Source organism: Leptodactylus fuscus, chromosome 11, assembly GCF_031893055.1.
Source record: "Leptodactylus fuscus isolate aLepFus1 chromosome 11, aLepFus1.hap2, whole genome shotgun sequence".
Taxonomy (NCBI): domain Eukaryota; kingdom Metazoa; phylum Chordata; class Amphibia; order Anura; family Leptodactylidae; genus Leptodactylus; species Leptodactylus fuscus.
In genome coordinates this window covers 35,676,755-35,693,378 of record NC_134275.1, presented here as the reverse complement: position 1 = coordinate 35,693,378, position 16,624 = coordinate 35,676,755, and the positions used below count along the sequence as shown (strand labels likewise).

The following is a 16,624-nucleotide window of genomic DNA, read 5'->3' as shown; positions in this document are numbered from 1 at the left end:
GCAGCTATCGAGTGTGAACACACGCCATGGAAACCGCCGGTGTATGACATAATTGTGCAGATTCACCCCTAGCAGAATCCCCCGGTCCGTTGCCATCTGCTCCACGTAAGGGGCGTTTAGGCACATCAATTGTTAGGCAAATGAGTGCCCTGACACGGCAGCACACATGTCCCATCATGAAGGACGTCTCCGTGTATCCCGGGCTCGCTGTATGTCATCTGGGCCTGCTCTATTACTTGTCTCAGCCGTAATCCTGCCATTCTCTTTATGAATGAATCCCGTACACTACGGCTGAATTTTTTTTTTTGAAGGACATTGTCAAGGGCATTGCCGTAGGCACCGCTCGTGTACTTTCACACACATCATCAGATCGGCCGCCAATAGAGAAATCGACTCGATTCAAAGAATCATTCTAAAAAATAAAAAAAATATTTAAATATGAAAAAAAAAATAAAAAAAATTGCAAAAATACTGATTTCTACATTTTGCAATACACACATGAAAAGGAAGGGAATCCTTGTCATGTAGGAGGAGGCGGAAGAGAGGAGATGACCCAGGCAAGGTTACGTAGCATCTGGTAATGACATGAATGTCTTACGTGACATCAACATGACATCTTTGTGTCCCCTGTAAACTGCCCTGTCGATCTGATGCCGTCGCAGGGTCTTCTTCCACTCTGCCTGGTCCCAGCGGAGGGAGGGTTAATTTGTCCTTCTAAGTCACCTTCTGCTAAGATGTCTCATTTTTCACGATAAGGAGCCCTCCTTCACCCCCTCTGTAGGTGAAACCCTCCAGGTTGTATGCGGATGCCCTCATTTTTCGCTCCTCCATCCCTTATTATTTTTTGCTTATTTTTGTAATGTTCGTGTGAGAGGGGATTAAAGGGGGGCTGCCAGAGAGGGAAGTAGTCTGGGGGGATGCTAATGCTATCAGCGTGAGCTTTGCAGAACAGAAAAGCTATTGCAGGTAGAATCAGTGATAACACTGTGCCATCACCAATGAAGTGGGCTTGGATTGTACCATTAGCCCAAATAGGGGGGGACACGAACCCAACAGTCGTTTTATCTCCGCCGCCTAAAAACAATAGTTTCTTGCCTGGTTGCCCTGCTGGGTGTTAACCCTTGACGCCCCCCATGGTGATTTTAAACGGTGTTTATCTAGCCTAACCTCCTGCTTTGCTTTTAATAGCCCTCCTCGGACCTCCCCCCCATCCCTCTCCCTTTCTGCTCTCCTGGGATGCTGAAGTCTGCAGATGGACTACAGCACAGAGTTCTGGCTCCATCCATGAGGCATGTAGTTCTCCAGTATCAGCTGCTGGAACCAATTTTACATCATTTTCCAGCTTTTTCGTTTTCTTCCTTTGATTCAGACAAAAGAATAAGAAGAAGAGCCTGCCCTGGATTCCCGTCTTCCCCCCTCCTCCTATCATGGCCTGGTAAGACATTCCATTTTTATTATCATTTACTGGATACATTGTTGCATTGTTACCATGAATGTAGCAATTGTTGTAGACATTGTATCTGCTCGCCCAAGGTGATGGCCCTAGGAGGTGGCATGGCTGAGGGTGTACTTGTGCAATATATTATATAGGCTTGACGAATTCTGGAAAGGACACAAGGGGTATGAGTGTTCCCCGGGATTGGAGTGGTCTGCACCTGTCTAGGGTGAGGAAGAGGATGGGGGGGGGGGGGAGGGTTGGAGGAACATGGAACACTTCATCTGCAATGGAGAGAAGAACTTGCAGATGATGGGGAGACCTTGTGGAAGGGTCGATGCAGTGGGACAATTCTCCTTGTAGGAGGTAGCTATGCAGAGTGGGGCACCTGCAGTCCTCCTGACTCAATTAAGGATGGAGAGGAGGTCACCCATCCCAATGCAGGGACTGGCGAGGATGAAGAGGATGCTACACTACTGGCTCACTGCAGATGAACATGGGCTGTAGGAGGGTAGTGGTGAGCACAGGTTAGTAGAGGGGATTGCCAGGGGTGAGGTGGCCCACTAGCTCCACACACCTGCTCCATGGACCACAGATGATCTATTGCTGCATTGCAATGTCGTGGCTTTTTTTTTTTTTTTTCCTTTTTATTCAACTGCAGGGTAGGGGGAGGGATCCTGCTCCAACACTGAAAGCCGCCTGTCCCTAATCCTGATTGGACGGATTGCCCGGAGTGACAGAGGGGTATCTCAGCAGCACTTAATTAGGAAGATGGTGGGAGGGAGGAATGAAGGGGGCAGATGTCTTATGGCACCCATCCGGGCCTGGTTATTGGGCAGGGTGGGCATGTTCTCCTCTCTCCTGGTGACATGTTGGGATTTGGGGACATCAACCTGATGCCTGATCCCTTTGACTTTAAAATCTCCTCTACACCCACCTATGGCATGAGACCTTCAATCGTGGAGGGTCAGTTCCTGGGGTTTGGCATCTAAAGCCTCAGTGCAGGTTTACCCCAGAATGACCTTCCCCAGGAATTACCAAGTCATAGTAAACAACATGGAGGGGCACAGGTGGTGAGGGTCTGAACTCTCTGCATTGCTGGGTTGTGGCATCTGCGCCATCTGTACGATCTTTCATGCAGCACTTTTTCACCTTATTTGAGGGGGTGTGACATGGTAGGGTGAACATGGCGAAGTGAGGGAACGACAGCTGCCAGTGTGCCTCTTCATACCGCCTGCACATGTGTGCCAACTTCTATATATTAGGTTATGCTCTGCCTACATGGGCAGCACCAGGACTATACAGTAACACCAAATCTCAAAAAAGATGGTAGTAGATTATAGAGATCACTGGGAAAAACACTGGTACAGATATGGATGAGAGATTGGCATACATATAGCTAAGAGACTGGCATGCGTATGGGAAAGAGACTGACACAGATATGGATGAGAGATTGGCATACATATAGCTAAGAGACTGCCATATATATGGGAAAGAGACTGACACAGATATGGATGAGAGATTGGCATACATATAGCTAAGAGACTGCCATATATATGGGAAAGAGACTGACACAGATATGGATGAGAGATTGGCATACATATAGCTAAGAGACTGCCATACATATGGAAAAGAGACTGGCACAGATATCAATAAGTGATTGGCATGCATATAGATAAGAGGCTGCCATACATATGAAAAACAGACTGGCACTTATATAGATAGGGGACTGACATACTTATATATAAGAGACTAGCACACATATGCATAAGAGATTGGCAGACATATAGATAAGAGACTGGCACATATATGGATAAGAGATTGGCTCATATTTCATATATACATCCCTGTGCAGAGCTGCTGCAAAACCTGCCATGGGGCCATCATTCCTCATCATGTGCCAAGTCCAGTAGTGATGCCCTTCTGTATGGCATGGGGGCGGAGGAGGGGGGCTGAGTACCACTGCTATCTCTGTACCCTCTATGGATATACCATGTGATGACGTTGTATCCTTAACCATGAACTGCATGGTGCCAGTCTTGCCCGCTCATGTGTGGGTATCTGTACCTACTGATATCTGAGGGTGTAACGGGATAATCTAACAGAGTCGCACTGTACATAATGTAAATCTCATTGTCTGTTATAAATAAAGCTGTGAAGATTTGATGATGTTCTATAGGTGCCATCCATGGTATCGGCAAGATAAGGCTAGCACTATACACCGCCTTAAAATCTATGAGGAAGTTAACATTTCTATTAAGCTATTTCTTTGGTGTATCTGCACCTGGGAAAGCTGGGTGACAACCCACCATTACAGGGACCAACCATCTGTCCTAGACTCATAAATGGCTGTGAATTACCAATACACTTCACGGAACTGAGGAGGGTTAATGACTTATGGCCCCTTACTATTGTCTGTTCCAGGGAAAGCTGGGTGATAACCAACATACCCACAATTACAGGGCCCATGACAGATATCACCCACAAACAGCTATTAATAACAAATGATACTTCTTGGCCCCATGGAACTTAGTTAATAATTATTAATGGCTTATTATATGTCTCTGTTCCTGGGAAAGCTGTGTGATAACTGACATAGCTACAATGACAGGGTCCACATGTCATTCAAATGTCTATGAATTTCCAATACACTTCAGGGCACTAAAGAAGCTGGGCTAATGATTTATAGCTTCTTAGATGTATCTGTTCCTGGGAAAGCTGGGTGATAACCAACATCACCTTAATTACAGGGCCCCATAAGAAATATCACACAGCTTTTCCAGACTTTGAAAGGCTACAAGTTATCAACATACATTAGAATTCCAGGGAAGTTGGGTTAATAATAATTAATGGTTGTATCCATTCCCGGGAAAGCTGGGTGATTATCAAAATAGCTGCCGTTACAGGGATTAGGGGATTGTCACACAGCTTTCTTAGACTCATAAATGGCTGTCAATTACGTAAGAACACTAAGGAATTTGGGTTAATGAGTTATAGTTTCTTAGACATATCTGTTCCTGGGAAAGCTGGGTGATAACCAACAGAACCACAATTACAGGGCCGACAAGAGATGTCACTCAGCTTTCCTAGACTTATAAATGCCTAACTGGCAGTGAACTGTATGGGACTTGGGTTAATGATGAATTATGGCTTGTTTTTTCTGTCTGTCCCTGGGAAAGCTGGGTGATAACCAACATGACCACAATTATAGAGCTACTACAAATGTCACCCCATTTACCTAAATTCATAATGAATTATCGATTACACTTCAGGGCCCTAAGCAGGTTGTGTTATGGTGAAATAATCTTTTGTTGTATCCATTCCTGGGAAAGTTGGGTGATAACTAATATATCCACAATTACAGTGTCCATAAGCAATACTGCAGAGCTTTTCTAGACTAATTAACTACTATAGATCTGCTTCAGGATACTAGGAAAGTTGTGTTACAGTACATTTGTACCTGCAGTACAGTGGTGGCCATATTGGTGATCACCCAGCTTTCCGTGAAACAGATATAACTCATGACTATAAATTCAGACTTTAAACGTGATCTCTGAGACTTCACATTTATAGCTATTGCGATATTTTAATGTGGAATGTCTTATGGTTTCTTTTTTTGTATTTTTTCCTGGTAAAGCTGGGTGGCAACTAATATGGCTACCATTACGGGGCCCACAGGGACAGTCAGCTTTCCAATATTAATAGATGACTATGAAATTCTAATACACTGCCCTGGAACTGCAGTTGTAGCCATGATAATGATCACCCAGCTTTTCTAGAATTGGATAATTTGAAATTTGCAGTCTCATAGACTTTATATTGTATATGGTTGCTGTGATTTATTTTTTTTTTAATGGTGGAATGATTTATGTTTTTTTTGTTCGATCTGTTCCTGGGAAAGCTGGGTAACAACTAAAAAAACCCACAGAAGTTGTCCACCAGATGGCTATGAATTTGGGAAAGCTGTGTTATAACCCTATTAGATCTGCAGAGACGGCTTTGTTGGTTATAACTCAGCTTTCCTAGAAACAGATAACTCAGATTAGAATTTTGACGTAAGAGTGAGCTCAGAGCAGCATTGTATTGGTATTTATGTGGGAATGCTACAAAATGGTCTCTACTATCTCCAGTGCTGTAGGACTACAACTCCCAGCAAGCTCAGATGACTTGGTTAGAGGAGTACTTGTGTTTGGGAGGTCATGCTGTGTCTGTACAGGGCTCTACAATCAGTAGTATTCATTTATTAGAAGTCCTTTCGTTCAGTGTGGCTGTGGATATGACGTTACTAGAGCTGCCCTCCACTGGGAGGCGCCATTACTGCCCTCTGGAGGCCGGGGTGGTTATTAATGACAGCCATGATGCAGAGTCTATTCTGTGCTGTAAATACCGCCCTTCTATTATTTAGCAAGTGGACCATCAATTACATTCCCTTCATTAATAATAGATAGTGTAGCTACAGGAAAGGACACGGCTCACTCCATCTATCTCCTATCTATCATCTATCTATCTATCTATCTATCTATCTATCTATCTATCTACCAATTATCTATCTATCTATGCATCTACCAATTATCTATCTATCTATCTACCTACCAATTATCTATCTATCTATCATCTTTCTATTTATCTATGCATCTAACATCTATCTATCTATCTATCTATCTATCTATCTATCTATCTATGCATCTAACATCTATCTATCTATCTATGCATCTAACATCTATCTATCTATCTATCTATACATCTAACATCTATCTATCTACCAATTTATCTATTTATCTATCTACCAATTATCTATCTATCTACCAATTATCTATCTATCTATCTATCTATCTATCTATCTATCTATGCATCTAACATCTATCTATCTATCTATCTATCTATCTTCTATCTTTCTATTTATCTATCTATGCATCTAACATCTATCTATCTATCTATCTATCTATCTATCTATCTATCTATCTATCTATCTATGCATCTAACATCTATCTATCTACCAATTATCTATTTATCTACCAATTATCTATCTATCTATGCATCTAACTTCTATCTATCTATCTATCTATCTATCTATTTATCTATCTATATATCTATTTATGCATCTATCTTCTATCTATCTATCTATCTATCTATCTATCTACCAATAATCTATCTATCTATCTATGTACCAATTATCTATCTACCAATTATACCAATTATCTATCTATCTATGCATCTAACTTCTATCTATCTATCTATCTATCTATCTATCTATCTATCTATGCATCTAACATCTATCTATCTATCTATCTATCTATCTATCTATCTATCTATCTATCTATCTATGCATCTAACATCTATCTATCTCCTATCTATCTATCTATCTATCTATCTATCTATCTAATTCTGTCTGCCTATTCATCTATATATCTACCTGCCTACCTTTTGGGCGAATAAAAGTCCTCTTTTTTAATATTTATTTCTTTGACATTGCCACTTACCTGTGCATCCAATTTTTATTTAATATTTTGTTGGTGCTTCTCTTTTATCTATCTGTCTAGATATCATTATCTATCAACCAATTATCTATCTACCAATTTTCTATCTATCTATCTATCTATCTATCTATCTATCTATCTATCTATCTATCTATCTATTTATCTCTTCTGTCTGCTTATTATCTATCTAATCTACTATCTATCTATCTATCTATCTATCTATCTATCTATCTATCCATCTATCTACCTACCAATTATCTATCTATGTATGCATCTAACTTCTATCTATCTATCATCTATCTATCTATCTATCTATCTATCTATCTATCTATCTATCTATCCATCTAACATCTATCTATCTCCTATCTATCTATCTATCTATCTATCTATCTATCTATCTATCTACCAATTATCTATCTATCTATCTATCTATCTATCTATCTAATTCTGTCTGCCTATTCATCTATATATCTACCTGCCTACCTTTTGGGCGAATAAAAGTCCTCTTTTTTAATATTTATTTCTTTGACATTGCCACTTACCTGTGCATCCAATTTTTATTTAATATTTTGTTGGTGCTTCTCTTTTATCTATCTAGATATCATTATCTATCAACCAATTATCTATCTACCAATTTTCTATCTATCTATCTATCTATCTATCTATCTATCTATCTATCTATCTATCTATCTCTTCTGTCTGCTTATTATCTATCTAATCTACTATCTATCTATCTATCTATCTATCTATCTATCTATCTATCTATCTATCTATCTACCTACCTACCAATTATCTATCTATCTATGCATCTAACTTCTATCTATCTATCTATCTATCTATTATCTATCATCTATCTATCTATCTATCCATCTATCCATCCATCCATCTATCTATGTAGTAATACATGACTGCTAGGGCCGCACTGACTAACAATATGCTGTCAGCCTCTTCTATTGGAGATTTCTTATTATTGAGCTTTGACTTTTATCTCCACTTCATTTTACCCCAATGGATTATTCCTATCTGATTCACCTAGTCCTATATGTTGTTTTATGCAACAGTACATTCTTAAAGGGAATGTGTCACCAAAAATCGAACTACTTTTTAATCTGAGTTTTTATGTGAAACACATTTTTAAAGTTTTTTTTTTGACATTTTTTACATTTTCCATTTAAAAAAAAATAAAAAAGTACTACATCATGCAATTTTCACTCTGACCACTAAATCCAATAACGGACTGACACTTGGAAATTCTGTGTGGGATTTCTTTTCAGCCGTCACCTCCTTTACATCACAGATACTAATTCCAATAGACAACACCTCTATAGATAACACCGCTGACCCAGTATTACATCCACTAGTGACAATAGATGATATCACAGCCCATCTCCTCCCTGTGCAGATCATACTCAGAAAATTCTCCCATACACCTCTGGCCTATGGTGATGACTCTGCTGTAGCGCAACAGTTCAAAATGTCCCACCGCAGCTTCTACAACAAACTAACATGTCCGATTTGTATAACTTGTATTATTACCATGTGAACATCGCCTTACAGGAAAACTGCCTTTGTTGCCCATAGCAACCAATCATAGTACAGCTTTCATTTTGTATTGTGATGAATGAGGATCCACTCTACCATCTATGGATGTGGGGCAACCAAAATGGATCCCGAGCGTAAATCTTTCCCGTTGACTTGTGGTGTGAGCATGCTCTGTGTGATGTGAAGCTGGTAAAAGTCCCACCCCTATACTGAACAGGACCGCCCACTTTGGGGTGGTGTTTCATAAACCCCTTTTTTTGGGCCAAGGCAAATTTGCAGAGACTGTCCCGGCAAATTCCAGGACACTTGGTAACTATATACTGTGCGCAGCGGAGGCGGAAGGAAATGTCCCCATTGGTTTTGTGATGTTTTATTGTCAGATTGTGTTTTACTAATAAGATCTCGGACTAAAAGGATGATTTGTATTCTCCTGGCAAAGCCTCATCTGGCCATACTATACATTCCCCTATAGATACACTAGAGGGAGAGTCATTGTATAAAGCAGATCTCTGTGCTATGCAATAGACATGGTCTTAGGTAGAGGACCCCTTTATGGCATCAATATCCACCAATGGATATGTTAAGGGTTTGTCATGATGAAGATGCCTCATTGACCAGGTCTGGAATCAGTGGCATAACTAGGAATGGCAGGGCCCCAAGGTGAACATTTGACATGGCTTGCCCCTGAACCGATCTCCCCCACGACCAATCTTTCCGCCCCTGCCCGCATTCCTGCACAACCTGCACACACTATTATGTTCCACAGTTGCCCCTGTATGCAGTATTATGCCCCATAGTGACCCCTGCACACAGTATTATGCCCCATAGTGGCCCCTGCACACAGTATTATACCCCATAGTGGCCCCTGCACACAGTATTATGCCCCATAGTGTTCCCTGCACACAGTATTATGCCCCATAGTGGCCCCAGCAAAAAGTATTATGCCCCATAGTGGCCCTTGTACAAAGTATTATGCTCCATAGTGGCCCCTGCACAAAGTATTATGCCCCATAGTGGCCCCTGCACAAAGTATTATGCCCCATAGTGGCCCCTGCACAAAGTATTATGCCCCATAGTGGTCCCTGCACACAGTATGATGCTCCATAGTGGCCCCTGCACTCAGTATTATGCCCCATAGTGGCCCCTATACGCCTTAATTATGCCCCATTGTGGACCCCCATGTACAATTATTATACTCTGGTGGAGGATGCAAACATAAAAAACACAGTTACTTACCTCTCCCTGGCTCCGGTGCACTCCTAGCTGATGTCAGCCATCTTCAATGATGGAAGAGACGTCACTTGAGCTGGGCTTGCGTCACAACGCATAAGGACGCAAGCCCAGCCTATGTGACTTCACCATGTAGGCTTGAAGCCTTCTGGAGCCCAGGAGAGGGAAGTAACAGTGTTTTTTTATGTTCCCTCACATTCCCTGGGCCTGAAAAAATCCCAGAGTATAATGATAGTAGTAATTGTGGGGTTCGTGGGCCCACAGCCTCACTTACCGATCTCCGCTCCTGCACCACAACTGCATCCACAGAAGGGAAAGTGCCAGCGGCTGTGAGCAGGAGCCAGGATTGGTAAGTAAATAGGGCCTGTTACCTGCTGGAGTTACTCTAGCAGGTAACGGCCTATTAAAAAAAATAAAAAATCTGCAGCGGTACCAGCTGCCAGCGGACCCCCTAATGTCCCGGGCTCTGTGGAAGTCGCTACCGCGGCTGCCCGGTAGTCATGCCCCTTTCTGGAATGATTGTATTCAGTCGTTCTCTTCACTAGAATTGGGCAAACCTCCCAAACTTAGTTCTGGTTAGGGGGGCATGGGCCCCTGATTTGTTTCAAGTTCGGATAGAAGCAGAAGTGAAATTATTATACTCTGGGGTCTCTTCAGAGCATAGCATTCTCCCCCTGGGGTTTACTGTAGCTAGTACAGTTGTATGACATCTGAAAAAAAGGGTCTGCTTCTTATCTGAAAACAGTGCCACTCTTGTCTGCAGGCTGAGTTTGGTATTGCATTTCACCCCTGTTCACTTAAACTGACCTTATTTTAGGGTAACCCCTTACCAGCAGGTCCTTCAGTGTTAGCAGTACAAACTTGCACAAAGGAGGATGGGATCAGAGGTGTAACGTGAAGCTTCTGGGTGCCAATGCCAGACCCATACGAGGACCCCTAGCTATCACATGTGACATCCCACTCAGTCACCGGGGCCTGGGTGTAACTGCTATCTCTGCACCTACTATAGCTATAACCTGTCTGCCAACCAGGTATTGAGAACTGGTGCTTGGTCCCTTTACTTGCATATTGATCTCTGCAGGGCCTCGGGGACCCTTTAGTAGCTGGAGCCCATTCATGCATATACAAAGGGTCTTGCTACCCCCCTGCAGAGTGCTATTTTAAACTTCTCCATGAGGACCCCTCGCTTATCAAACAATGTGTGTGTCCATGAAGGTCCTGAGTGTGACTGCTCAGCCCTCCTTTGTATTCTGCTTGTATCTGCAGTGAAGAGAGTCCTTAATAAGTACAACAGGGACAAGCGCAGGCAAGGTTCTGGAGCAGATACATGTAGGAGAAAGCGGTGACAGTGATCGATACTCGCTGACATCAATGACATTGTAACAAGGGAAGGTGCTATAGCAGGCAGAGGATGCAGGTATCAGGTCTTACAAGACCAAAGAGAATGCATCCCTCTAGGATATTACTAAAAGGAAGCCGGCCTCACAAGAATTAGGGTTTAATTCAGACATAACAGGACGCGCAGCGCTCAAATTAGACCCTGTCTGTAGACTCCATTTCCTCCTAGTGCTAGTCTATTGGGATGTTATTCAATCAATGTCTATGTGACTGTGTTATAAGATGATTTCATTATTAAACCTCCCAGTGACTTGTCCCTGACACAGAATACCTCCGCTATTAAGCATATTGTAACCACAAAGGCTCTACCGGGTCGTGCAAATTGACACTGCAGTGCCCGATGTGTCTAGAGACTGTCCATCAAGGCTGGTGAGCTGAAGCTTCAGCACCAAATCCTCAATTCCAATCAGATCTAATGGAAATGTGGCTGCTGAAGTAGGATGGGAGTTGTAGTGTCCACTGCTCTAACCCTATCCTTAAGACAGGTCATCAATATCAGCCACGTCTGGATCTACACAGTGGACAGAGCTGGAGAGATTTGGCTCCATGCACTGTGTAGAGGTGGTGCTAGATTTATATATAGCACCAACATATTCTGAAGCACTTTACATTGACACTCTATTTCCTCTCAGTATGTATTTGGAGTGTGGGAGGAAACCCACCCAACATGGAGAGAACTTACAAACTACATGCAAAAGTTGTCCTTAGTCGGGTTTGGACCCAGGACCCCAGCGCTGCAAGGCCACAGTACTAACCATGTGTTGGACATTGGATCCCCCCATTCTGATATTGATAACCTATCCTAAGCATAAATCATCTAAAGGACCCCTTTAAATCCGCACGTTCATGTGCCATCCACTGATGGGTCACTAGAAAATAACTTATGTTTTTAAAACAAATTTTTATGCTAAATATAATTTAAGAATTTTTGGTGTTTTTTTTTTTTTAATTCTCCACGTGACTAGTTCTATTTTAAAAATAATACTAACTCCTGCAATTTTCACTGTGGCCACTATTCTTAATAATACACTGTCATGTATTGTCATGTATTGACATTCCCCCCTAAATACTAATTTTTCCCTAATCTTTATGGGCCTGCTGATCTGTTCCAATGTGTTACACTCTTCTTCACCCGCTGGGTGACAACCTATCCCTTGTGGATAGGTTCCCACTTAAAGGCCTTTCACATAGGAAAGTCAGATCCTAACTGTCCCTACAGCAGGTCCATACATTGTCAATTCTTTAGAGGTTTTCTATGCAGCAGTCATCTCTCACATTGCAGACAGGATTACAATAGAAGATTACACTTCAATAGATAACACTACTGCTACTGATCCATCATTGCATCCACTACTGACACTAGATGATGTCACAGCTTATCTCTTCCCCCTCTCTGCATGGAACAAGTCTAGAAAACTCTCCCATAGACATAAATGAGTCGGCTCTAGACTAACGGTGCCTATGGCTATGTGAACAGAGCAGAAGAGAGAGGTGGCAAGATGGCCGCCTCCATTATCATTTACAGAAAATAGAATTTAAAAAAAATTCAATCTAAAAATTGCCAACAAAAATTGGTGATAAATTCCCTTTAAGATGGGCATTCACCATAAAATAGCTGTTGGCTGGAGACATTTCTGTGAGAACAGAGGATCAGGCATGTTGAAATGCAGCATGCTCAATCCTACTTTCCTACTTTTGTAGTCGGAAAGTTGGCATGCACCAATACACATGAGACAAGCTGCAGGGCTGTTGGAACCGGACAACTGTGATCTTGTTTTTAAGAGCACCTTCTGCTGGACTGGGATCTGGCCTGGTCTTCCAAGAATATATATCTGTTCACTTTTTGTCACTTTACGCAGGACTGAACACAACCCAGTGCATACGCTGACAAGCTGCCAATATTGGGGGATAATCCCTCAGTGTCATGATGAATTCGGCATTACTGTTAATGTGTCCTTGCTGGTAACAGAGGCGATGAGACTTGGGATTAATCCCGGCTTACATCATCATGTGGCTTCTTAGCTCAGCTAGTTATTCACTTATTTACAGGAAAAGGAAAATTTATAGAAAAGACAGCCCCATAGTAAATATTAAAATGGGCCCCCTATTATGGTCTTTCCCCTCTGCACCCTTTCCCTGACACATGGGGCCAATTTTTTGCCAACAGTACAGTTCTTTTGTAAAAGGGGATCCTGCAGGGTCCGCATAGCCATGACTTGGATCACACCAATCAAAAGTATACAGTCAAACCTCTCCAATAGACCACCTGTTTGAGAAGACCACATCCCTACACAGACCTCATTTTCTGACAAACTTTCAGTGTTCCATATCAACCATTTATATTGAGAAGACCACCTCCTTAGATCACCACTTTTTAAATGCAATTTTTTGTAGTTGTCTCAAAGGTTTTACTGTGTATACACTGGTTGGGTGATACATCCCGGACAAGCCCCCAATTGTTTAAGCTAACCTTAGTAAAGAGCTTCAGAAAACCCCTTTAATGAAGGATATCTACTCATGCATTTGCATATATTCAAGCCAGTTTAGAAGCCATATTTCATTTAATATTCTGAGACATTAAACCTAGAAATGTTTTTAGAGTGCCTTCACAACTTTCTGATCATATTTAAGTAAATTAACTTTATATAACGGAGACATCCAGTCATATCAGTTTTTATATCATGTTATAGGCATGATTTAACAGATCGCACTGGTGGATTCTTGCACCACCATTGAGTTACACAATGAGTCTCTTGGACACAACTCGGAGATTTCTGTTCTTGAAGATCTGACATATTCTAAGCAGAGCAGGGTTAATAAACATCAAGAATATTTAGTTCTCCAGAACTGCATTTCATATTTTTAGTGTGAACAAGAAGATGCTATCATAGTTGGCCATTTTGTTGGGCTATGGATAGCTTTTTTGGTCACCTGGCCACCAAACCTGTAAGTAGATACAGTATACAGACACTTTGATGCAACTTCCTCCTTTTGTGCGTCTTAATCATCTGAGCCTTCATAACTAAGCACTCATATACAGAGTGTCAGGGTCGGTGGTTGCTAGGTGGGGTGGCATAGACACTCAAGTCGTTTCTTTAGTCCAAAACAATAGTAGAGTTTATTTTCACTCAAAAAAAGTAGTGCCGCAACAAAAGGAAACAATACAAAAATAAATACCTGCCCGGCTAGGCTCTAACTAAACATAGAATAGGTTACCTCACCTAGAATAACAGAAATCCAAAAAGCCAGTAGAATCATTCAGGACACAGCTCCGAAAATATGACCTCTCTGTTCGCTCTCCAGCCAAGCTCTGCCACAGTCTGCTGCTGGAGCTGGCTTCTTAAGCCTCCTTGATGAGCAGACTCTCAACAGCTGAGTGGCTGCCGGAACATCCCCAAAGTGTGGACTGGAGGGGGGTGGAATGACAGGTCCCACTACCAACCTACCTGCCATTCCTAAAAATCCAGCCCATCCATTTACCAAAATGCTCAGCAGATGAAAGTTGTCTGCTGAGAACAAACATTCTTGGAGTTTTCTCATCTCACCCACCTGAGTAGTCTGGGCGAGATGTACACCCCCTCCATTACCTGACCAGCCATCGGCTTACAAGAGGTAGGAACTCCTTTGGTGATGGTCCGCATACCCAAGAGGTAGAAACCATATACCCTGTGACAGAAGGACCTTTGGGTCACATCATTCACAGAGACGTCAATCTGAGAGAGTAATTCAAGAGTGGCAAATTACAGCAAAAGTAAGAGTGATTTTTCCTCAAGGAGTATGTATGGTTTTTTTTTTTATATTATTTTTGTGTTTTATAAGCATACGATATACTGGAATATGTCTATATACCAGCACAGTCTACATGCAGAAAATTGCAAATGAAAAATTCATAGCCATAGGGTTACTGCCACCCATAAACAAATCCCTGGACTCAAAGAAACTTATCGAAAAATATTATTATTAATATTACCTCAATGGACAAAAAATTACTAAAAATATGTAAAAATAACAAATAAACAAAGGTATTTGGAGCACCATCTCATCTTTTCACTAGCTAATTTTTTTTTGTATGAAATTTGTCCTAAAGTGAAGTCTTCATGCCTCACAGAAGTGATAGAAGCTAATAACTTGCGCATGTGTCTGAACATGGCTTGAGACTGTGCATAGCTCTTCCAGCCAGTAAACCAAATTTTCTTCTTGCATGTACTGTTACCATAGTGAGGTGTACTTGGTGTTTCCATATCAACGCTTTAATAGGGGGATGCTTATCAAAAAATGCATAGCTGAGGCCTGCATTGGTTAAGATGCAGCCCTGCAGCGAGTCTTTAACATAAGTGTACTCATACGTGTAGAAATCTCCTAGGAGATGTGAATTGGAGTGGAGCGTCATCCGACGACAATAATGGCAGCGAGACAGCTCCAGTACTACGTGCACTGGGTGCGGGGCTTCACACATCTTCTTTCTGAGATGAAGGACCCTCTTGTGCGGTCTAGAACTTGACATCTTGGATTATCTAGACCCGAATTGTTTTTTCTTGTCTCGATAGTTTGATCCTGTATCATACAACTTCTATACACAGGAGCGGTCGCCTCTCCTGACAGGCCAGTTTTGGGTTCCTCATGAAATGAACGGTTTGGCGCATATTCTCTGTGTTGTTCCTCTATTATTCCTCTGAGAAAATGATGAATAAGTTGTCAGCTGGGGGCAGGTCCCTACAAACACTACCCAATAAGGGGCCACACGGTGGCTCAGTGGTTAGCCTTGCAGCGCTGGGGTCCCAGTGCTCAAATCCCGCCAAGGACAAAAAACCATCTGCAAGGAGTTTGTATGTTCTCCCCATGTTTGAATCGATTTCCATCCCATATTCCAAAAAAGACATACTGATAGGGAAAAAAATGTACATTGTGAGCTCTATGTGGGGCTCACAATCTACATAAGAGAAAAAAAAACAAAAAACACTACCCAATAAGAACTGCCAGTGTCTGACTGTGTAGGGACACAACCCTTTGGCAAGGGGAATGGCATCACCCCAGTAGTTATTCATAAATTTCTAGGATTAACAGAGGAACGCAGGGTTATGATAAAAGATGAGACAGAATTGTTATTCTATGGTGAATACAACTATGTAGTAAAACAGATATGTCAGGAGGGGTGACAAAGTTATCCTGGAAAAGGCAGACCGGTGCCTCAGTGGTTAGCGATACAGCTGTGCAACGCTGGAGTCCTGGGTTTGAAACCTGCCAAGGACAACATCTGCAAGGAGTTTGTATGTCCCCCCCGTGTTTGCGGGGGTTTCCTCCCACACTCCAAAGACATCCTGATAGGGTAAAAAAAAGGTTATCCAGGAAATACAGAGCTTGGGTAGGTGGCCAGCGGTGCCCGAGAACTTGTAGCAGATGTCCTCGTTGCATGTGGTCACAGGAAAGGACCAGTGATGTAGGTGAGTAATTCCCCAGGTGTTTTTCTATGACCATTGAGGCCACTCAGTTGTCATGTGTGGCAAGAGCATTGGCTAAAAAAAAAACCCAGGTGCTACTGAAC

The 16,624-nt window shown here is 42.0% G+C and overlaps 1 protein-coding gene across 5 annotated transcripts in view; it reads left to right on the top strand.

Annotated features, from left to right (window-relative positions):
- The first annotated feature begins 1,172 nt into the window (after positions 1-1,172).
- Positions 1,173-16,624, top strand: part of ATP2B3 (ATPase plasma membrane Ca2+ transporting 3) — a 135,094-nt gene continuing 119,642 nt past the window's right edge. For 2 of the 5 annotated variants that reach the window (XM_075260428.1, XM_075260430.1), the window contains exon 1: positions 1,174-1,435. The gene's annotated coding sequence lies outside the window, so the exon portion shown is untranslated. Of the gene's footprint in view, positions 1,436-16,624 lie in introns of all 5 variants that reach the window. The other 3 variants (XM_075260429.1, XM_075260431.1, XM_075260432.1) reach the window with 2 other exon arrangements.